This window comes from Globicephala melas, chromosome 7, assembly GCF_963455315.2.
Source record: "Globicephala melas chromosome 7, mGloMel1.2, whole genome shotgun sequence".
Lineage (NCBI taxonomy): Eukaryota > Metazoa > Chordata > Mammalia > Artiodactyla > Delphinidae > Globicephala > Globicephala melas.
Genome location: NC_083320.1, coordinates 75,643,946 through 75,669,431, shown reverse-complemented (window position 1 = coordinate 75,669,431; position 25,486 = coordinate 75,643,946). Strand labels below are relative to the sequence as shown.

The window sequence follows — 25,486 nt, the reverse complement described above, 5'->3', positions numbered from 1 at the left end:
CATTATTTTGTTTCCATCGGGGATATAGTTAATTAAATTTGCTTGAATTATTGATGTAAGTACAAAATATCTTTGAATGTTAAGAAATCCATTTTAAAAGCAGAACTTGGCATATGTAGACACATTGCTAATTGCTCTGAGAATTTAGTTTGTCTTTATATATTATCATAGATGGCTTCATTTATTTATCATTTTAATATTTATTTCCTTCAGAATAGTCAAACTTTCTGAAAAAAGTCACTGTTTGTGTATCTTTCACATTTTCCTCCATAATATCTTTTAAGAGAAGCAAAAGAAAACTGAGAAATTTTGATTTTGAGTGACAGTTCCTGGACTGTTTCACAGAAGGGTATTCTGGTTAGAATTTTAGCTCTATCCTTTTAATTTGATACAATAAAATATATAATAAGCTCAATTATGAATTTTAAGTTGTAATTCTTGACTGTTAGGAGAAGGCTACTGTGTCCCCATAAATGTCCTAGGGCAGTGTGTACAATGTACGTGGCATTATTTTTTGGAAATTTGCAGTGTCTTCTGAATCATTCTTGCAGTTTCTCTTTCCTATGTGCCTTTCTCTTTCTCTCTTGTTGCTGTAAACTATATAGAGTTTTCCTGAACTTGTCATTCATTTGTTGGTATAATAACTCATAAAGTTAATTATTGCAGCTCTTGATGCAGGTCATTTTAATGTCTAGAACCAGAGCCTGTTTCAAAACTAAGAGACACTCAAAGCCATTACCTTCCTGCCAGCGTATCTTGCCTTTTTAGAGTGGGAGAAAGTGGCAGGGAGTCACTGGTTCTAAGTAAAAAGCAACAAAACAGGGCTTCCCTGGTGGCGCAGTGGTTGAGAGTCCGCCTGCCGATGCAGGGGACACGGGTTCGTGCCCTGGTCTGGGAAGATCCCACATGCCGTGGAGCGGCTGGGCCCGTGAGCCATGGACGCTTAGCCTGTGCGTCCGGAGCCTGTGCTCTGCAACGGGAGGGGCCACAGCAGTGAGAGGCCCGTGTACAGCAAAAAAAAAAAAAAAAAAAAAAGCAACAGAACAAAACAGAAAGACCTAACATTGGATTCTGCTTGTAGCCATGCTTGTTTAACTTATGCTAGTACCACTTACTAATTCTGAGGGTTTACAATGCGTGTATTTAGCAAGGGAATAGAAACTGTAAAGAGTAATGAATGTGGGGAGGAAAGATCAGACTCTTACTCTTAAAATTATACATGTGAAAGAAAAAACCCCCAAAATTTCTATGCAAACAGAGTGACAGAGACAAAGTATACTATCCTGCCTGAATCATCTAAAAAGGGAATGCACTGTATTAGACAACAGTTGTCAGGACATTGGATATCAGACAAGGAAAGGCAGTGATCCCTGAGAGACAAAAAACAAATGAGGTGAGCCCACGACTGCCCCTGCTTAATGCCTGCACAGCTTCCAGACTGCAGTGCAGGGAGAGGGCACCAGGTGGGGCCTGGGGGTTTCCCTGAGGGAAGGGAAGGAACTGGGAGCCCAGACAGATGAAAGTGGAAGAATATTCCAGAGGAGAGAGCTGCACAGAGACAGACCTTTGGAGATCTGCTGAGGTCTACAGTCTTCAGGCTCATGTGCATGGGGAAACTACCCCAGGTGAGGGAAAGAACCACTGAAAAAGATTAGAGGGACCAGTAACCAGAAATCACAAATGGCCAGGGAGAGTTCTTGTTCTCACCGGCCAGAGTGGAAAACCTCTTAATTCACGGGACCTCGTATTTCAGTCTTAGGGGAGAATGCGCATAAAAATATACTGAAGAGTACTCAGGCTAATACTTCAAGATATAATCTTCAATGTATCCTTTGACAAATATGTTCTTTCTGCCTTTATCTTGACATTGGGGAAATAATTCAGTATTTTCATTTGCGTTTGGCAACTGACTAATATGGTATTGTGTCTTATAGGCATGTATGTGAGTTTTCTTCTCTGTAAATAGAAATGAGAAGCAGTGAAGTGTAGAAATGGAAAGACTGACTGATGGGAAGAAAATCTCCTTATCAATTTGCCTTAGAATGAAATGAAATAAAAGTGGATACTAAGGGTTTCCTGGAGGGAAGTAAAATTTGAAGTTGACAAAATGTTCACCTATGGTACTTCTTTTATTAACTCTTTTCTTTGGATTATTTTTATTGGTGGTGTTTGTTTTTACTCATATATTTAAAGAGAAAAGAGGATTTATTTATTTGAGTCTTTTATAGAGCTGTCTTTAGTAGCTCCTATCTCCTTAAAACACAGTCCTTATTAATGATTTTATTTTCCTCTGAAACACTGAATAAACTAATAACCGGTCTGGGTTACTTTAGTGCTTCTTGTCACCTAAAACACAAGTAGAAATTTATATTGTTCTTTTACCTTTTAGAAATAAAATAAGAGCTAGATTTTTGTCATTTTTCCTTTCATTTCTAGAGAATCTAGAATTACTTCTGATATTGGGGTGCTGAATAAAGCTTTATAATCCAGTTTTTCTTACCCAGTTTAGATCTTTTACTTACAAAAACTGAACAGAATTTGCAAATCACAGGGCTTTATCTTCATGTAAAAAGTCATATGATTTTCAGCTTGCATGGCTATATCGTCATACTTTCCAAACAAAGCAAAACAAACAAAACAGTTTTCTTTACATTTATGAGGTTTACTTAAAATGGAGACCTTTCTAGAGATTACCATCTGGCAATCTGTGTGCTGGATTTAGTTTATTGATGTATATGATGCCCATAGTTTTAAAATAATGCTTGATATTTCTTTTTTTTTTTTTTTTAAAAAAAAGAACACTTATATAACTTGGAGATTCAAATAGAAGTATGGATTTTCAAAATTTTTCTTGAAAAATGAGATTCAACAATACCAGGCTTGCTTTATTGTGCCAAGCTGAATAGCAGCCATTCTCTGTCCCTGGGTCACTCTCTCTCCAGTTTCCCACAGTCCTCCGACTGTTGACCTCACTCATTCGTGTTACCTGCTTGACACTCTTTGAGTTTGCGAGCTCTGCTTTAGAAACTAAAGCCCCAGTCAGCAAGTACAGTTTCAGATTCAGCCTGGTTGTCAAACAGCTGAAGATTATGAAATCTTAAAAGCCAAATTCCTCCTCTGATAGAAGTGAAAATCTAAAGGGAGTAAAAATCCAGGTTCAACAATACTTGAGTAAGCTTGAAATAGGTTTTACTGAAGGCTTTCTGTGTTTCTGGATCATAAATTCCCCATGTAATGGTATTAATTATAGATTGTTTTTCATTTTTAATTCTGACTGCTGTCTTTGAGTTATCAGTTCTCATTATCAGGTCTCTGTCTCTGTATTGTTAAAACAGCAGGAGAGATTTCTTTATTGTTTTTCTTCAACTCTGCACTGTCACTGGAAACTATTTTTAGCATGGCTTCTGCTATTATTATTTTCCTGATTGATCATATGTTCCCTGTTGTTGCCAATGATTAAAAAAATACCTCCTGGTCTCTTGGAAACTAGTTCAATACAGATTTTACTTCCCATCCCACAAACCAATATGTTCATTTTTGTTAATAGAATTTTAGTAGTATAACTATTTAATGGAAGCCATTCTTCATTAGGGAGGGTGCTTTTGTTTTCTCCTTAATACTTTGATGCCGTTGTGATTACTGATGCTTTTTTAGAGAGAAATTGTAGAGCTCTGATGTCATGCCCTAGATGAGACTTTCCAATTTTAGCATCTGTCCCCTTGGCGTAATTCCTGGTGTTGACAGTTGGGTAAGAAGACACCCCTGGGTTTTAAGAAGTCCTCCTGCTACAGATGGTGAGTTTTTGCTTGAGTCTGCTTTAGCACTGACTCTTTAATCTCCTTCATAGTTTTTTTTTTTTTTTTTGGTTTAAGTTTTATGTAATCAAAAACTGAGAAGTTTCTCATATAAAATCAGTATAAAATCATTTTACTGTGGCATAAGATATGAAATCAACAACAAATTTTGAACTGACCAAATCTACCAGTTCTGGCTCTGCTTTTTACCAGACAGAAAGTAAGACAAATTGCAAATAAGACCAAGACAAAGAGTTCAGTCATTTTTCTTGAGCTTTTGTACTGAGTACCTAATAACAATATTTTACTCACTATGACATAGCTTTCCAGAGAATCTTATAACTGGAATAATTAAAGTTGAGAGGATATATGGTCTGTATTTCTGGTCAGTGCTACCTCTATACTTTTTGAGAAACATATTTTAATAATCTTAAGAAATATTTATTGAGCACTTATTATAGCCTAGTTCTTATTTTACGTGTTTCATATATTATTTAAACCTCTTATCTTATTAGGGAGACACTGTTTTCACATTTTACAGATGATGAAAGTAATTGTCAGAGAGGTTAACCCTAAAGCCACACAGCTAACCAATGGTGCCTTTGAGATAGGAGCCCTTGCGGTCTGCCTCTAGACCATATGCTGGTGACCAGTATGCTGCACTGCTTAATTATCTCCAGGTTACTGTATAAACCCCTTTTGTGCCACATTTGTTTGATAAGTTTAATTCAAACTATCCTGTATAGAAATAAAAATATATTCTGTTTAGCTTTGCTATAACATTGTTCAGTATTGTATTTTAATGGAAAGTTTTGCTCACCTACAACCTTAGACTTTTTTTTTTTTTTTTTTTTTGGTCTTCTTTAAATGGGTGACAAGGAATTGATTGTGTTACAAATTATAAGAATTGTTTTATTGATATTGGGACATGCTCATTTCTTCATTCAAATCTGTGGAAGCAGGTAGAACTGGATGAAAATTTGAGCAAAAAATATTCCCAATATCTATGTGGAAAATCATAGCTGGAAACAAAACTTAGAATATTGACTTGAGGTTTCAGATGGCAGGTTTAACATGAGTTTAGTCCAAATTTCATGGAAATGACAGAAAAATGTATGTGCAAAAAAGTGAGTCCATATAAGAATCCTGGGAAGCAGGAAAGGATACAATCAGTAAATAAGCCATTTTGATGTATTTCTAAAGTGCGTAAAACAAATGAAATGGAGTAAGGGAGGAATCAGAGGAGAGAAATTCAGAACAGAAATATCGAAACTGAAATTTGTTTCAGAGCAAAGAGACATTGCTGCCTATGGACCTCACAAAAATCTTCCCCTTAGGGAGGCTGATAGACAGGGATACTTGAAGACGGTTTGCTGAAGAGGTGGTCCATGTGGGCCCCTCTGCCCCTCTGCTTGGCTTCAGTGTTTGTAACCTCAATAAATCTGGGAGAACAGTTGTTTAGATTAAGTGAGAATTTTCTCCTGTGGGGCTGAGGGAAAGATGATACGGGTATGGACTGAGAGAAGAGCCAGACAAAGCCCATCGAAGCCTCAGGACTCGACACTGCTAAACCAGAGGTGCTTTTCCTGTTTGAAAGGGGCTCTTAAATTTAGATGACACAGCTCTGAGATGCTTAAAATGACAAAGAGAAGTCAGTTAGGGAGATGAAGCTATTATAGCAAATGAATAGACAAAGATGTACCAGGTAAAATGAACTCAATGATTTTTAAAAAATCAAGTAATATATTATTTAGAGACTAATGCACCAAATAGAAAAACAATTGTTAAACGTAGCAGTCCATCAGAAGATAGGGCTTAAACCTTTTGGGTAATACATATAAGAGACTCAAAAACAAATACAAAATAATAAAAATGAATTATAAAATACAAGGGCAATTTGACAAATCTACAATGATACCATATTTCTGTCAAAAGTAATACATCAAACAACAGCAAAACTAAGTAATATATAGAAGATATTATTCAAGAAGATTAGCAAATTCAGTTTATTATATGTATTGTAAAGTGACCACGGTACCCTACTGAGAATAACTTTTATTTTTTTTTTTTGCGGTACGCGGGCCTCTCACTGTTGTGGCCTCTCCCATTGCAGAGCACAGGCTCCGGACACGCAGCCTCAGCGGCCATGGCTGACGGGCCTAGCCGCTCCGTGGCATGTGGGATCTTCCCGGACCGGAGCACGAACCCGTGTCCCCTGCATCGGCAGGCGTACTCTCAACCACTGCGCCACCAGGGAAGCCCAAGAGAATAACTTTTATAGATTTATAGAATATTTGCAAACATTAAACATACATTAGGCTATGGAGAAAGTTGCAAAATATTTCCAAAATTGATGCTCATTTGGCCACATTGCTTGCTACCATGAAATGAAAATAAAAATTCATAGCAAAAGATATATTCTTTACCTGACTAACCCCAATCTATAGCTCAGGAAATTTAAAAAGTTTAGAAAATGTAAAAATCAAACAAGCAACAATTTACTTTATGAAATTTGAGTTCAAATAATTCAAGCTAAATTTACAGACTATTTGATTCAAAATGACCAAGAATTCCACAAATTAAATCCTGTGTGGTGTGCAAATTTATAGTCTTAATAGTACCTATTAGCAAATAAAAAAAGGCATAATGAATTCAACTTAAAATAGAAAAGAACAGGGCTTTCCTGGTGGCGCAGTGGTTGAGAGTCCGCCTGCCAATTCAGGGGACACTGGTTCGTGCCCCGGTGTGGGAGGATCCCACGTGCTGCGGAGCGGCTGGGCCCGTGAGCCATGGCTGCTGGGTCTGCGCGTCAGGAACCTGTGCACCGCAGCGCGAGAGGCCACAACAGTGAGAGGCCCACACACCCCAGGAGAAAAAAAAAAAAAAAGAAAAGAACAATGAAATAAAGCTACAGAGGTAAATCAAATGGTTAGAGAGTAAAACAGAAATTTGTTAATTAAACCTCTCCAGTCCCAAAGTAGAAGAGAACACTGAACCCCCAACCTGATTGTTTAAATGGCCAAGAAAATTGACAAATAATTGGCACAGTAGAGAGACAGAGTGAGGGATGGGAGGGAGATAACATGCTATGCAAATGACTCTTTGAGAATAATGGTGAATAGCTATCTTGATATCAACAACAAATAAAATAAAGATGAATACATAATATAATTGTGGAATTGAGATTTGCTACTCATAAGACATGCTGCATATATGTCACCTGTGGGTTCTATTTAACTTACTTTAAAGTTTTTTAAAATTAAAATCACAAAAGGCTGGCTTTGAATTACTGATTTCAGATTATGTAGGTTTCTAAGGAAAAAATAAAGACATCTACGTATATATTGCAAGATAGTGTATTTAGATGTCTTATGTTTTCTAAAATAACCTTGCTTTGATGAAAAGTATCTGATTATATTCACATTACAGATTGGAATATTTTATTTGTATTGTTTTGTCATGAAACAAACTTTCTGTGTGCACTAAATATTTATAATTATACCTTACAGGGTTTTTTTAACTTTTTATTTTATATTGGAGTATAGCTGATTAACAATGTTGTTATAGTTTCAGGTGCACAGCAAAGCTATTCAGCCATACATATGCATGTATCCATTCTGTCCCAGACTCCCTTCCCATCCAGGCTGCCACTTAACAGTTATTTATATATATATTTTTAGAATAGTTTCACTTTTGCTAAAGTGATCTATAAAATGTATATATCTACAAATATAGGCTTTTGTATATGACAATAAAAGTATCTTGACTTTTTAACAATGAATCTAAATACCATAAATAAATATATAATAGAGTAAGTGTGCCAATAAAAGGGCTTAGAAATTAACATGAATACCTCTTTTGTTCTTTATAGTATTGAGCTTAGAGTTAGGAAAAATCAAGGACTCAGTCAATTGCCCTACAATTATGACATGCCTCATAAGGATCATTTTCTCCATAAATTTCTTGTTCAAATTTGTAATGGAGTTCTATTTGATATTTCCATTAGGAAGTCCAGTACATATTTCAGGTTCAATCAGGATGAGTCTAAAAGATGTGGATCTGGGCAAACTCCTGCCTTTCATAGGTACAGAAAAAAAAGAAAGCAGATTTACTGGTTTCAAAAAGCACACCATTATATTTTAAGATGGAAATGTGATGAATGTAGTTGTTTATTTTTTAAGATTGTAAGGCAATTTAAATTGCAGAATACAAGAAGATAAGCTTTAGTCAAATATCTTCTAACCTGATGATCTTTTCCTTCTATAATGTAGACTTGGGACATGAGATTTACATGTAGACTTGATTTTTATTGACTTTTGTACAAGTAATCAACGTCTGTCACCTCATTTGATCCTTATAAAACCACTGTATATTTAAAATATTCTAATTTTATTAATGGAGAAGCTGAGAACCTCAAAGAAATTCAAAAGTTTGTGCAAAGGTACATAGCTCATAAGTGGTGGAACAACTCAATGTGCTATCCTGCAAACCTATTTACTCTTGAACTTAATGTTCATTAATGGTATTACTTATAATAAACTATTTTGCACTTGTATTGTTATTACATTTTTAAATCCGTCAGGACAGATTTTATGCAATGACTTTCCCAAGTGCTAAATATTTCTGGTAGGCTCTGCATAAATGTTCATTAATTGATTTTTTTTTTTTTTTTTTTTTTTGGGCTACACTGGGTCTTCGTTGCTGCCTGCAGCCTTTCTCTAGTTGTGGTGAGCGGGGGCTACTCTTTGTTGCAGTGTGTGGGCTTCTCATTATGGTGGCTTCTCTTTGTTGCGGAGCATGGGCTCTGGGTGCACAGGCTTTTGTAGTTGTGGCTTGCAGGCTGTAGAGCACAGGCTCAGTGGTTGTGGCACATGGGCTTAGTTGCTCTGCGGCATGTGGGATCTTCCTGGATCAGGGCTCAAACCCGTGTCCCCTGCATTGGCAGGTGGATTCTTAACCACTACGCCACCAGGGAAGTCCCTCTTAATTGATTTCTGAACAGACTGGTCCCTGGAGGGAGAGAGGTAGTTGTTACGTAGGAATTAACCTTTGAACCAGTGAAAAGTGAAGTAAGTTATGTACCATCAAGAGCAAGGTAGCCAAGTATTTGAAACTCCCAGGCAATTTTCTGTTTCCAAATGTTCTGCTTTCTGGCTTTCCCATAGTCTAGGCAGGAAACAACATTTTGCTTTTACTTTTTGACTGAGATCTCCTATTCTTGATCTTGCTTCTGCCTTGACTTTTTCTCTTGATTGATCTGCCGGTTTTAGAACCATCAGCCCTTCTTCCTGATTACTTCTCTCATTTCAAGCTTTTGTTTAGGTTCTGTGCTATACAGTTGGCCCACCATATCCACAGGTTCCACATGTACAGATTCAACCATGGATTGAAAATATTAAAAGAAAATTTCAGAAAGTTCCAAAAAGCAAAATGTTGCCACTCACTGGCAACTATTTCCATGGCATTTACATTGTATTTATAACTATTTACATAACATTTACACTGTATCAGGTATTATAGGTACTCTAGAGATGATTTAAAGTATATGGGAGGATGTAGGTAAGTTATATGCAAATACTACCCATTTTATAAAAGGGAATTGAGAAACCTCTCAGATTTTGGTATCTACAGAGGTCCTGGAACCAATTACCTGTGGATACTGAGGAATGACTATATTCTAAGTCTGATTAACTCAGGCAGAGTGACTCAGAAGAAACAGCTAGGGCATCTTTCTTGCCAATTTCAGAACCAGTTAACATTTTTGAGCCTTAATTTTTTAAATTAAACTTTTTATTTTGAGATCATTGTAGATTCACATATACTTGTTAAGAAGTAACACAGATCCCATGTACCATTTTACCTCATTTCCCCTAATGGTAGCCTTTTGTAAAACTACAGTACAGTATCACAACCAAGATAGTGACATTGGAACAGTCAAGATACAGAATATTTCCATCACTACTACATGGATTGCTCATGTTGAATTTTGAAAGTTCTTTATATATTCTAGACGTTAGTCTTTTGTTGATTATGTGGTTTGCAAAAATTCTCACCCAGTCTGTAGACTTTTTATCATCTTCACAGGATCTTTCAGAGGGAAAAAATTTTTAATTTGAATGAGGTCCAACTTATCAACTTTCCCCTTTAAGAACTGTGCTTTTGGAGTGAAGTATAAGAACTCTTTCCCCGGCCCTAGGTCCCAAAGAATGTCTCCTATTTTTTTCTAATAGTTTTTAATTTTACATTTTACATGTAAGTCTGTGATCATTTTCGAGTTAATTTTTATATAAGGTGTAAGATCAAGGTTCATTTTTCCATGTATGCCAATGAATGTTGAATTGCTCTAGCACTATTTGTTGCAAGTGCCATCTTTCCTCCATTTAATTGCTTTTGTACCTTTATCAAAAACCTAGAGGGATAGGATAGGGAGGTTGGGAGGGAGGCGCAAGAAGGAGGGGATATGGGGATATATGTATACATATAGCTGATTCACTTTGTTATACAGCAGAAACTAACACAACATTGTAAAGCAATTATACTCCAATAAAGATGTTAAAAAAAATCAGTTAGGCATACTTGTGTGGATCTGTTTTTTGATTCTCTAATCAATTCCGGTGATATATGTGTCTATTCCTTTGACAAAACCAAATAGTCTTATTTCTATAGCTTTATAATAAGTCACAAAATCAGGTAGATAGATTCTTCCCATCCTATTCTTTTTCAAAGTTGCTTAACTATTCTAGTTCCTTTGCCTTTCCATATAAATTTTAGAGTAATCTTATGTCTATAAAACATCTTGCTGAGATTTTGATACAAATTGCTTTAAACCTATAGATCAATTTGGGGAGAATTGGCATCTTTACTATCTGCCAACTCAGGAACAATATATGTCTCCCCATTATGTAGATATTCTTTGATTTATACACTCAGCATTTTATAGCTTTTCAGGACACAAATCCTGTATGTGTTTTGTTAGATTTACTCCTAAGTATTTCCTTTTTTATTGATTGTGAATGGCATTATACTTTTTAAATTGTGTCTATGTGTTCATTTCTAGTATATAGAAATAAAATAGATTTTTAAAATATTTATATTCTACCTTGATATAGACTGAATATTTGATGTCCTCCCCCTCCCCCTCAACTCATATATCGAAATCTAATCCTCAGTGTGATGGTATTTGGAGAGAGAGCCTTTGATTTGATTCAGTTATGAAGGTGGAACCTTCATGAACAGAAATCGTGTTCATATAAAAGAGACCCTAGAGAGCTCCCTTGTGAAGACACAGGTAAAATGGCCATCTTTGAGCCAGGAAGACGACACTCACCAGACAACAAATTTGCTGGTGCCTTAATCTTGGACTTCCCAGCTTCTAGAACTGTTTGTTTATAAGCCACCCATTCTAAGATAATTCTGTTATAGCAGCCTGAATGGACTAAGACATACCTATAACCTTGCTGAACTCACTTATTTATTCTAGGAGAATTTTTATTGATATGTTTTTTGTAGAGTTTCTGAAATTTTCTACATAGAAAATCATGTCATCTATGAAAAAGCACAGTTTTATTTATAAATTTCTTTCTGATGTGAATGCCATTTATTTTCTTTTCTTCTATAATTGCACAGGCTTGAACTTCCAGTGCTATGTTGATTATGAGTTATTGGTATGGACATTCTTGCCATATTCTCTATTTTAAAGAGCAGCATTCAGTTATTAACATTAAATATAGTATTACCTATAATTTTTGCAGATATTCTTTATAAAGTTGAAGAATTTCCCCCTTTAATTCCTATTTTCTGAGTGTTTTTATTATGAATGAGTGTTAAACTTTGTCAAGTATTTTTCGGCATCAACTGATATGATGCAGTGATTTTTCTCTTTTAATGGGCTAATGTGGTAGATTATATTAACTGATTTTTAAATATTGAACCAGCTATGCATCGCTGGAATAAACCTCACTTGGTCATGGTTTATAATTATTTTTATATGTTGCTGAACTCTATTTGCTTATATTTGTTAGAGATTTTGGCATCTATGTTCATGAGGGATATTGACCTGTGGCTTTTATTTTTTGTACTGTTTTTGTTTTGGTATAGAGTAATACTTGCTTCATAAAATGAATTTGAGAGTCCTTCCTTCCTCTTCTATTTTTTTGGAAGGGACTATGTAGAATTGGTGTTAATTCCTCTTAAATGTTTGGTAGAATTCTCCAGTGAAACCAGCCTGAAGATTTCTATTTTGAGAATTTTTAATTAGGAATTAAATTCTTCATAGTTACAAGGCTATTCATATTTTCCATTTCATACTGTATTTTGCTAGTTTGTGTTTTTTTAAGGAATTAGTTCATTTTATCCAAGTTGTCAAACTTTTGTGTGTAGAATTGTTCATAATATTTTCTTATTAAACTTCTAATGTCTACAGGGTCTGTAGTGATAGCTCTTGTTTCATTACTGATGTTTGTTATGTTTACCTTCCTTCTTTTTTTGTTAGACCTTTGATAAAGGTTTGTTGATTTTGTTGATTGTTTCAAAAAAACAGCTGTTTGCAACATTGATTTTTTTTAGCTGTTTTTATTTTCATTGTTTATGCTCTTATCTTTATTATTTCCTTCCTTTTGGCTTCTTTGCACTTATTTTGCTTTTCTTTTTCTAGATTCTTGAGGTAAGGTTTTAGAGTATTCATTGGAGGCCTTTCCTCTATGCTAATGTATGCATTTAGTGCTATACATTTCCTGCTAGTGTTGCTTTGTCTGTATTGAGCTAATTTAGATATGTTGTATTTTCGTTTTCATGCAGTTCAGTGTGCTTTTTTGATTTCCCCTGAGATTTCTTCTTGACCCATGAATTATTTAGAAGTGTGTTTTTTGGTTGTCAAGTGTTTGGATATATCTTGTTACAGGTTCAGTGGTTACTGGAAATGAATGAATATTCTGTTGTTCATTAGTGGAATATTTTATAAATGTTGATTAGCTCCTGTTGGTGGCTGATGTCTCAACTTGTTCTATATCCTTTCTAGTTTTCTGTGTAATTGTTCTATCAATGGTACAAAAAGGGACTTTTGAGTTTCCAACTATAGTTGTCAATTTGTGTACTTCTCCTTTCATTTCTGTCAAATTTTGTTTCACATATTTTTCATCTATGCTGTTTGGGTACATACACATTTAGGGTTGTTATAACTTCTTGGTGGATTGGTTCTTTTATCATTAATTAATGTCCTTCTCTGTCTCTGGTAATTTTCATTTCAGTTATTGTGTTTTATACTTCTAAAATTTCCATTTTGTTCATCTTTATGTCTTCTGCTTGTTTGCTGAGACTGTCTTTTCAATTTGTTTCAAGTGTCTTTACACTTGCTCACTAAAGCATTTTTAGGATGTCTGCTCTCAGTGTTTTCTCAGATAATTCCAACATCTTTGTCTTCTTGGTTTGATATCTATTGGTTGCCTTTTGTCATTCATTTTGAGACCTTTCTGTTTCTTGTAGTGACTAATAGACATTTTACGGATCTCTGAACGTCTAGTTTAGGTGGCTTCCTCTGACACTGCTTGGATGGGGGAAGGTAAAGTATGAGTAGAAATCTAGGTTCTCACTAAGCCTCCATTGACATTGGAGTCTCCTCCTTACTGATGGGCAGGAGTGGGAATTCTGGCCCCCTACTAGGCCTCCACTGATACCTTGCAGGCTGGGAGGTGCAGCAAAGCCACCTTACTTCTCCCCAGGTGGCCTCCACTGACTGTATAGGTGGAGGGGTGTGACATGGTTACTGGTAAAAGTTCTGTCTCTCTAATAGGCCTCCTCTTACACTACCATAACAGCATGGGGGTGAGGGGGATACTTTGTTACTGCCAGCTGGGTATAGAAGTCCAGGCTCCCATGTGGTCTCCACTGACAGAACAGGGGTGAAGGTAGCGCTAAAGTTTTTTCTGTGGTGTTTGACTGGAGTAAGATTATTGCCTAACAGCTTTCCATCTTGCTGGGCTATCCTTTTTCTTTTCCTTTGGCTAGAGGGAGCAAGCTTTTGTTGGGGCTTTTCATATCTGTGCCCATTGGTGTTTCTTGGTTGTGAGTTCTTTTGTTCCAAGTCTGGGATATATATGAAGTAAAAAGGAAACCCAGTGAATTAATTACCTTGTCTTTCCTTGGGCCCTGAGATCCACTGCCATTTTGCCTTTTTCTTTTTCAGTTGTCTTGTGTTTGCTTTATATATAATGTCCATGGAGTTTACTTGTACTTAACTGGAGAAACAGGGATAAGTATATTCACTATATCTTCCCGGAAGTGGAAGTCCCTCTGAAATTTAATTACTTTATTTATAAAATGTATATCATATAATCTATTAGCTGGTTCCCTCCTAGAGAAATTTATGAAATTTTTGATTCTTAGACAAACATACACTAAAATTATAAAAACATGTAATGATATTATCCTCATTATCATACTGGTGGTAAGGATATACATACACACATATAATATATATTTATTTGAAATTTATTTATTTTGAAAAGGAATGACAGTGAGCACAAAAAGTTCATAAAGATGGCTGAAGTGATACAGGAAATTCATAAGCACCAAACTCTTCTCTCAGATATTTCTTGTTATAACTTCCTGGAAAATCATTTGTGAAATGTATTTCCTAACTTATTACATCGTAATTATATGGACAGTGTTTTTTTTTTTTTTTTTTTTTTTTGCGGTACCTGGGCCTCTCACCGTTATGGCCTCTCCCGTTGCGGAGCACAGGCTCTGGATGCGCAGGCTCAGCGGCCATGGCTCACGGGCCTAGCTGCTCCGCGGCATGTGGGATCTTCCCGGACCAGGGCACGAACCCGTGTCCCCTGCATCGGCAGGCGGACTCTCAACGACTGTGCCACCAGGGAAGCCCTGGACAGTGTTTTTATCTAAATGAGAATAACAGCACACTACTCAGATCATAGAAATAAAATCTAGTCTGCCTGTTGTAAAATGATAGTAAGAGCTTCTAGCAAGGAAACTACTTCCGGCTGTTGCTATTGAAAGATCAGGGAAGCCCCAGAACATTACTCTTGTGCAGCAGGCGGTACATACCAAACTTGCAGTACTTTTTCATTGCATAAACCACTTTAGAGTTGTACTTTATAGTCTATTAAGTAAGAAGTGAATTGAAAATAATGCCTCTCTTGGGCTTCCCTGGTGGCACAGTGGTTAAGAATCTGCCTGCCAACGCAGGGGACATGGGTTTGAGCCCTGATCCAGGAAGATTCCACATGCTGTGGAGCAACTAAGCCCGTGCGCCACAACTACTGAGCCTGTGCTCTAGAGCCTGCAAGCCACAGCTACTGAGTCCACGTTCCTAGAGTCCGTGCTCTGCAACAGGAGAAGCCACCGCAGTGAGAAGCCCACACACTGCAACAAAGAGTAGCCGCTGCTCGCTGCAACTAGAGAAAGTCCGCACACAGCAACGAAGACCCAATGCAGCCAAAAATAAATTAATAAAATAAATAAATTTTTAAAAAATACCTCTCTTGAGAAGTCAGTATTATACTTGTCATAAAATGTATACCTTTTGAGCTGTTAACAATTATTCCTTTTACTCATTTATCATTGTGATTAAGGCTATATTCTCTAGTTCTTTTAGAATGATTTGCAAAATAGAAGAGTTGTAAGGCTAAAGAATTATTGAGGGGGAAATTGAGAAAATTCAATTAGTGTTCTACTTCACTTTTTATCTTTTTGATTTTTTTAAATAAAATTTATGCAACAAGGTATATTCATAAGAAGAAAATTAGTGTCCAGGATTTTTTTATTGTTGTTGCTGTGGTCCCATTAGGGAAGAATTAATCTAATCTGTTTTCTATCCCTATTGTGGGAAAGTGGGGGGTGAAGTAGGGGGGTAAAGTGGGGTGGTAAGTCACCACATTAATGTTCTTAAAAGTCTGAGCTCTCCTTACATTACCCCCCATCTACCCTCACTACAAGTAAACAGTCTTGCAATCTCATGCCTGTTCCAGATACAAGATAGAAGAGACTGTTGCTTGAATTTGAAAAGGATAAATAACCCAACATGAAGGTAATTTCTCAAGAGAAATGGGCTTAAAGCTATAGGTCTTAGAAATGGTAAAACTTTGATTGAGCCCAGAACCCTATGGAACCCCAGAGGAAGGCCAGATGTTTGATGGAGTGATATTTGGCTACTGGGAGCCAAATACCAAGGACTGTGACTTTGGGAAATAAGGTGAGAGATTCCAGTGCCCAAGGTAGGAAAGCAGCTCATCTTCAATGAACACACGGGCTTGGTCAGGGAACATCCCCACAGTGACCAGTTCACACTAAACTTAAAGTTCTTCTTCAAGTTTTCTGGATAAAATATGCCTCCCTGGGACTCTAGTAAATCCCTAGAGATCATTAAGGGTCCTTGCCTCTACCACGTCCCACCCCAAAATATAATACAGAAGTAAGTTAGAATTTTCTGTCACTCTTGTGACAAGAAGAAATAAACCATATAAGATTGTTTTGATTTAAAAAAATAATATCTTGACTTTTCTTCCACTTGAGTTCATGAACCAAATTCACACCTATTGCACATATGCCTATTTAAACAATATTTTTTAAAAAGTGACTCCTATTTTAAAATCAAATTAAAATTGATTGATTGCCTGTTTTCTTTTTCTTTTTTCTCTTTCATGTGCTAGAGATACGGTAGCCTTTCAAATAAAACTTCTGTAAAAATTAAAAATGTGTTGGCATCTTAGAGGTGTGATAACTCACCTTGATAGTCCCCTTTAAGAACTGAAAAGTTGAAAATTATACGTGGGTTCTATGGTAGAGGCTGGTTTTTCCTTTCCAATTGTTGAGGTGTATGATATTATCCAGTGAGAGCAAGTGAGGAAGCAATTCTATGTGACATTTCTAGGATGACTGGTGCCCTTTGTCTTATATATTGGAACCAAACTCATTCAGTTGTAAGATCTAGTTTAGAAGAAATATGAGTACATTGAAAACTACATTGATTAACAAATTTCTTAGAAACCTATACTTTTCTTTATTCAAATGAAAATAGAATAAGTAATGATTTACGTGCTCAGGAAGCAGTGATCAAATTCAAATTTTTCTTTTAACTATAACTTTCAGTGAGAAGACTGATATACTGGGAAACACAAATTGTTTCATATGATTTTAGGAGATTAGACATTTGGTAAGTATACTACAGATATGGACGTATTAACAATTCTCTGTTAGCTGCTTGACTTTTCTGTAGCTCAGTGTTGAAAAATGAAGTAGCTTGCAAAGCACTGCACAGGTTTCAGCTAACCAGACTCATTGCAAGGAGAACTATTAATATTTTCATTATCCAACATTAGCAGGAGTCATTTTCATTTCATTTTTAAAAGTTACCAGATGCACTACATAAAGGGAATCACTGCTTTTATTTTGGGTTGGAATGGGCAATGGTGGGATGAATTCGTGTCAACATACAAGTCAATCTGTTCTTATAGAAGCTATTAATTTTGTATAAATTATCGTTTAGGAATTTAGCCACTCACCACTAAATAACAGATTCACCGACAAGTAAAAGACCTTTTAAATCCGTTTAGTTGATACCAAATGACCCCCCCAAAATTAAAGTTTTCTCAGATATCTACGTTTGTAGCAGGCTCATCTGTACGTCCATGGAAAAGTTGGACTTGCTCAAAAGTTTCAGGAGATCTGCTTTATCATGGTTCATGAAGGTAGTTAGCTTGCCAACTCTCAGGATGGTTCCCCAGTTTTCTGTCAGTGTCAATGTTCTGCGAGTATGCTGTGGACAAACAAGTAAAATAATCTTTGGTTGCATCTGATTGTCATAATGTTGCATAAACATAACCCCAAACTGTTGAACTCTACAAGAATGTAACTCATCTCAGAGGGTTGTAACCCGAGATATTTTATCATTTGCTTTTCTGTATTTTAAACTGTCGTTGAGTACTGTTTTTGTTTGTTTGTTTTTGGTTTTTTTGCTTAGTGTTATGATCGTGGTAAAGAAACATAACTTCTCTAATACTTATTTCTCTCATCTAAAATGGGAACAGATTATTTCTGAGAGTACGGTGATGAGTATACGTTAGCCACTAAATAAATATTCACTCAACTACCTTTTTATAGACTCAAAACTCTTAACATCCAATTAAGATGCTACATTTTCAGAAGTTATCTTTTTCTCATATTTCTCCCTTTGAATAATGTTTAACAGTAGACCTATATAAATATGTTCAGCATATAAATGGAAAAGAGCCATGTAAAGACCTTCTTTATATTTTATTTGAGCACAATTATATTATGCTGCTATAATTAATCAGGTGATTAATTAACAAAGCCTCTTAGCTTCAATATCTATAGGGTTTGGTTATAAGCTTTGCTAATTCATAATAGTATTGTAATACTAATTATTGCTAATATAATTAAAATATCTATACTGAACAAACTTTCAGACAAAACAAATGTGTAAATTATGGAACTTTAAAAAACTTAACCTTTTGTTTTCACTTAATACAATGGTGACATATTCCAAAACTGATTAGAATTCCTTATATGTGACGTTCTGGGAATTCTTACCTTGAAATTATACCATTTATTGGAATAGGTTCTGAACTGTGGTCTAATTCCATTGTTTCATGTCAGCCTGACATAAATAAATAGACAAACAAACACATAAGCAACAATGGTGAAAACACTACATTATCAATTTATCCTCAATCCCGTGGATGCTTCTGCCTCTTATACAACTTTATCACAAGATAGAACTAATTAAAGACATGGCTTTGATTTACCTTTGTGGATTTGTTATTAGTCATAGGCCTTTGCTAGTTTCCTCTTCATTGCAACTCTTCATAGATCATGAGTAGAATGCTAAGATATATAAGCTGTGTAGCTAGAATGACAAAAAAATCTTCATAATTGCCTATATTTTCTAGCGAGAAATGAGTGTTTTTCACTTTTGCCTTCAGTGATAAGGAATTATTTTTCTTCAAATAAACTTTGAAAATTCGTATTTGGAACTTGGCAAATTGAGCTTGATATACGATCATTATAATGGCACAAACTCTTTACCATCCATATTGCTTTAAAATTATAAGACTCTGATGAATTTTTATTTTTCTATTTTTTTGAGATAGAAGTTTAGCCTGCTGACTTCCAGTCATTTTTCTTTTGAGATATATGTTACACCTTTCCCTCTAAGATACAAATTCCTCTCTAAGGAAAGCTTTAGCTTTATTTCACAAATTTGGATAAGGTAGTTTTTCATTAAATATAAAAATATTTTCTAACCATTTTTAAGCTAGGGTATTTAGAATTCATTTCATAATTTTCCCAAATATGTGGCATTTCAATTTAAACTTTGTTATTAATATCTATCTTAATTGCTTTCCATACAAAGAGCATACCTTATGTGATTTGCATCCATTGAGCTACAGTGTACAGTAAGTCCCCTACATATGAACCTTCAAGTTGCTAACTTTCAAAGATGTGAACATGCGTTCACATGTCCAGGTGTGTCTGGCGTACATTGTTACGTGCAGGTGTTCAGGTGTTCAGGTGTCTGGCGTACATTGTTACGTGCAGCTTGCCCTCTGGTCTCCTATTGCTGACGATCCTTCAGCTCTACTGTCTCCCACCTCCTTTCCCTCCAGTCAGTAATTCTTCTTGCCTGTTCACTCGATGCCAGCCCCTGTATGCCAGCTGTTGTACTGTCCTACTGTACTTTTCAAGGTACTGTACAGTAAGATTAAAAATGTTTTCTTTATTTTTGTGTTTGTTTTTTATGTATTATTTGTGTGAAAAGTATTATAAACCTATTACAGTACAGTACTACATAATCGATTGTGTTAGTTGGGTACCTAAGCTAACTTTGTTGGACTTACGAACAAATTGGATTTAACGAGTGTGCTCTCAGAATGGAACCCGTTCGTATGTAGGGTACTTACTGTACATCTTTATTGTGTACTCCTTTCTATGTATTTGTTACATTTCACTGTAAAAGGTTGAAAGACTAAAATGAGTTCTCATAATATGTAATAAAATCATAGAATTATATTTTCCAGAAAAAAATAAAAGACTTAATTGTTTGCTTCTATTTCATTAGTTTGCTAGAGCTGCCTCAGAAAGTACCGTAGACTGGGTGGCTGAAACAACAGAAATTTATTTTCTCACACTTCTAGTGGCTAGAAGACCAAGATCAAGGTCTCAGCTGGGTTAGACCTTGGCTTGTAGATGGGCATCTTCTCCCTGTGTCTTTACATGGTTTCCTTCCGTGTCTGCCTCTAGTATCTCTTCTTTCTATGACATAAGTCATATTGGAGCAGGGCCCATATGTGATCTCTTTTCAATGTAATTACTCATTTAAAAGCTATCTGAAAATATAGTCACATTCTGAAGTGTTGGGAGTTAATTAGGGCTTCAACGTATGAATTTTGGGGGGACACAGTTCAGCCTGTAACATCTATTAAAATTGCTTTTAATACATTTAAAGAAATATAGTTTCTTTCATTTCAATTAATTCCTTCTTATAACTATCCATGCAAACAAAATTGCATGGTGTTATCTTGAGTGCAGAATAAAATATAATCTTGAATACAATCTACAATACAACACAATCTACACAACACAATCTACAATACAACATTCAACATACAATCTTGAATACAGAAACAACAACTCAATCTGAGATTACTTTTCTTTTAAAATATACTATTATCATTAAAAAATTAATACAACAAAAAACGTAGTTTTCCTTTACAACACCAATGACCAATTAAGAAATGTGATGGAAAATCAAATCCATTCATAATAACAATATAAACTACCACACACACTACAAAATACATATGAATAAATTTAAGAAAGGTGGAAGGTACACAAAAAGTATGAAGCTTTATAGAAAGATATAAAAAACTTAAAGAAATGGAGAGAGATGTTTCTAGTTAAAACTAAACTCTATGACGTAAAATATTAGTTTACTAAAAATTATCTATTTGGTGTATCCTTAACTGCAGGAATAGGAAATATTATGAAACTTCATTTGATGATAATAATGGTGATCATGGTAATGGCTAACCAGTAGCCTTTCCTGAATACTTACTCTTTGTAAGTTCCTAAAGTTCTTCAAACACATATTGCTTGTTAGGTCCAAACATTTCTGAAATAGTTACTCTTTGTAAGATCCTGTATAAACCTTTGTACCTCTAAATACCTTGGTCTCCTCAACTGTAAAATTGGGATACTAATTGTTCTAGTAAGACATGAAGTGTTAGGAAGTTTGGGATTCTATTGAAACTATTGGATGTAAGGATATAGAAGTGTAATAAGTAAAGGAAGCTGTTGTAAATGTGACTAGATGCATATTAAAACTTTTGTAACAAAAAACATCATGAATAGAGTTAAAAGATGAATGGCAGTCGTAAAGAAAACATACATGAAATATGACAAATTGTAATGTCTAAAACATTTAATAGATGTAACTAATCAGTATATGAGACAGTTTAATAGAAGTAATATTAAACAGTTCTTATGTACCAGTTATTGTCCTAAAACAGCAATCCTATTTGATTAGTACTATTATTGACCTCAGATGAAGTCCTTAATCCTGTCTTATTGCACACAAATTTTGTCTAGTGAATTATAATATAATGACCATTGTTTTTGTAGCAAGCCTTTTTGAGCTATTGAAATATTCTTTGTAATGGTCTGCTAAAACTATAATTTTGAGGTCAAAGGCCAATAATATGACAGCTCCCCATGCTTTCAATACAGGTTATATTAGTTATACTGCCCCATAAATGTTTATTTATGTAATGTTTATTAATAGCAGAATTTCTGATTGACTTGAAGCCACTTAGAAATAGCAAGCTGGCTTATTAAAATTTTGTTGACACTAACATTAGTGAAAATGTCTCCTTTATTTCATTTGTTATTTCTTTATTTATTGTTGCCTTTACTTGGATTTAGGATGGTAAGATATCATCTTCATTGTAGTATTAGTTCTGGATCTCAGCACTGGAGCATAAATACCTTGTCCTCCACCCAAATTTTAATTTCCAGGGAGACATTTTTTTTTCTTTGTTTTGTTTTAACCATGTGAATGCCTTTTACTCACAATTTTAAAATGGCATTTTGAAAACATAGTGTATCTGAAAACCTTGAAAAAATGGAGGTGGAAAAGTCTTCCAGAGGCTACTGAAAGGGTGGGGTGGGGGAGAGGAAAAATTTTGGCATTAATATATTGACAGATTTTAAACATCGTTCAGATGATATTTTGAAAAAAATTTTAATATATTTATGTCAATACTATGATACATAGCTGCTTATTTATCCATGAAATTTGTTTTATCCTTTATTTTAAGAAACATTATTTTGAGATAATTTTATATTTACAGAAAAGTTGCATAAATAATATAGGGAATTCCCACTTACACATCATCTAGCTTCTCTTTATGTTAATATCTTTTATAACTATAGTATAATTGTGAGAACCAGAAAAAACATTAACTCAATAATTCCTTACTACATACCTAATTTGAATTTTACTAGTCTTTCTACTAATATATTTTTTAAACAAACTTTTTATTTTAGAATAGTGTTAGATTAATAGAAAAATTGCAAAGTTTCCTTCTATTTCTAGTTTGTGTCAAGAATAAGTGTTGACTTCTATCAAATACTATTTCTGCATCTACTGAATAGTCATTGTTTTCATTTACTCCATTGATGTCTAAGTCACATTGATTATTGGGTGTTTAATCAACCTAGCATTCCTTCAGTAAACCTTGAATAAAACTTTCCTTCAATAAATACTTCAATATGTGATATACTATCCTTTTTATATAATGACAAATTTGATTTAGAATTTACTTAGGACTTTTCATGTATATATATATATATATATATATATATATATATATATATGTATGTATTTAATATCCATCCATCCCTTGGCAAGTTGGTTATGGGGTTATACCAGCTTTATGAAACCAGTTGGGAAGACCTTTTCTCTATCTGAAAGAATTTGTTTAACATTGATATTATTTCTGCCTTAAACGTTCAATATAATTCACTAGTGAAGTTATCTGGGTCTGGAGTTTTTATTGAAGCAGTGTTGCTATCTTAATCTTTTGAGGAATAATTCACAAATATAATTGGATGTATTTAAATTGTACACTGTGTTGATTTGATATATGTATACATTGTAGAATGTTTACCAGGACCAAGATAATTAACACACCCATCACCTCACATAGTTAACATAGTTATTAACCTTTTTTTCATGGTTGGAATGCTTAAGATCTACTCTCAGAAACTCTCAGGTGTACAATACCATATTATTAACTATGGTCACCATGCTGTACATTAGATCCTCAGGATTTATTCCTCTTGTAATTAAAAATTATACCCTTTGACCTATATCACCCTATTTCCTCCTTCTCCAGCCCCTTCTCTGTTTCTGTAAAATCAGCTTATTTCATTCAGCATAATGCCCTCCAGGTTCATTCATGTTGTTGCAAATGGCAGGGTTTTCTTTTTTAAAGCTGACTAGTATTCCATTATATCTTTTTCTCAGTGGCCATGGCTCATGGGCCTAGCTGCTCCGCGGCATGTGGGATCTTCCCAGACCGGGGCACGAACCTGTGTCCCCTCCATCAGCAGGTGGACTCTCAACCACTGCGCCACCAGGGAAGCCCTTCCTTTTCTTTTTTAATTTATTTTTTATTGAAGTATTATTGATTTAAAATATTGTGTTAATTTTTTCTGTACAGTAAAGTGACTCAGTTATACACATATATACATTTTTTAATTATTCTTTTCCATTATGGTTTATCCCAGGATATTGAATATATTCAATAGTTCCCTGTGCTATGCAGTAGGACTTTGTTGTTTATCCATTCTATATGTAATAGTTTGCATCTACTAACCCCAAACTCCCAGTCTGTCCTTCCCCACCTCTCCTCTCTCTTGGCAACCATAAGTCTTGTCCTCTATGTCTGTGAGTCTGTTTCTGCTTTGTAGATACGTTCATTTGTGCCATATTTTAGATTCCACATATAAGTGATATCATACGGTATTTGTCTTTCTCTTTCTGACTAACTTCACTTAGTATGATTATCTCTAGTTGTATCTATGTTGCTGCAAATGGCATTATTTCATTCTTTTTTATGACTGAGTAGTATTCCATTGTATATAGGTACCACATCTTCTTTATCCATTCATCTGTCAATGGACATTTAGGTTGTTTCCATGTCTTGGCTATCGTGAATAGTGCTGCTATGAATATAGTGGTGCATGTATCTTCTTGAATTATCGTTTTGTCTGGATATATGTCTAGGAGTGGGATTGCTGGATCATATGGTAATTCTATTTTTAGTTTTCTGAGGAACCTCCATACTGTTTTCCATAGTGGCTGCACCAACTTACATTTCCACCAACAGTGTAGGGAGTGTTCCCTTTTCTCCACACCCTCTCCAGCATTTGTTATTTGTAGATTTTTTAATGATGGCCATTCTGACTAGTGTGAGATGGTACCTCACTGTAGTTTTGATTTGCATTTCTCTAATAGTTAGCGATGTTGAGCATCTTTTCATGTGCTTTTTGGTGATCTGTATGTCTTCTTTGGAAAAAGTTCTATTTAGATCTTCTGCCCATTTTTCGATCGGGTTGCTTGTTTTTTTGTTGTTGAGTTGTATGAGCTGTTTGTATATTTTGGAAATTAAGCCCTTGTTGGTTGCATCATTTCTTTCTTCCCATCTCTCTCTCTCTCTCTCTCTCTCGATATCTATCTATCTATCTATCTACCACATTTTCTTAATCCCTTTATCCATTGAAGGAAACTTAGGTTGCAAGTGTAATTTCTTTATCAGGTATAGCACTATGCAGACTTTCTACTTTTTCTTGTATCAGTTTTGTCAATTATTTGTTTATTTATTCTAAGTTGTCAAATTTATTGATGCAAGTATTACAAGCATTATCTTTGTAATATCTGCAACATCTATAATGATGCCTCTCTTTTCATTCCTATAACTGGTAATATGTATTTTCTCCATTTTTAATTCATCAGTCTTGCATGAGATTTATCAACACTTTAAAAGATTTTCAAAAGATAAACTTTTGACTTTATTGAGGTTCCCTCAATAAAGGTCTGCCACTTTTGTCATTGACTTCTTATTAACATTTGCCACTTTTGTCATTGACTTCTTATTAACATTCTTTTTTCCTTTTTTCTATTTCTTGTTGAGTTGGGTTACCATATTTTCCTAGCTTTTTGAGATGAAAGCTTAGATTATTGATTCTGGATTTTTCATTTAATTCAAAATGTTACCTAGTTTTCGTATGACAAATTTTGTCACATAGGTTTTCTTTTTAGAGTTTTGATGCTAAATATTATTTGAATATTTTATTTAATCTGATATTTTATGCATTTACAAACATTATTCTGCCTAAGCAATTCATACCAAAAAAGATTAAGACTCCCTGTGAATATTTGTGGCCACAAAAATTACTCAAATGCAAATAATTTTGATTTTTGGTGGAGTATATTCGATTGTTTCTCTCCGTAGTCAACATTTTATGTTCATAAAACCTGAAGGCAGAGGTAGTCATTTCATCCTAATGTTCTCACTTGTGTTATTTTTCCACAGAAAACTGCTTTCCCTTATAGTTTGGTATTGAATCCAGACTAACATGTTCTTTATTGCTTT

General features: G+C 34.8%; 1 protein-coding gene across 6 annotated transcripts in view; it reads left to right on the top strand.

Annotated features, from left to right (window-relative positions):
• KCNJ3 (potassium inwardly rectifying channel subfamily J member 3) overlaps nt 1-25,486 on the top strand; it is a 180,842-nt gene that overhangs the window by 36,384 nt on the left and 118,972 nt on the right. The gene's annotated exons all lie outside the window — the stretch shown is intronic.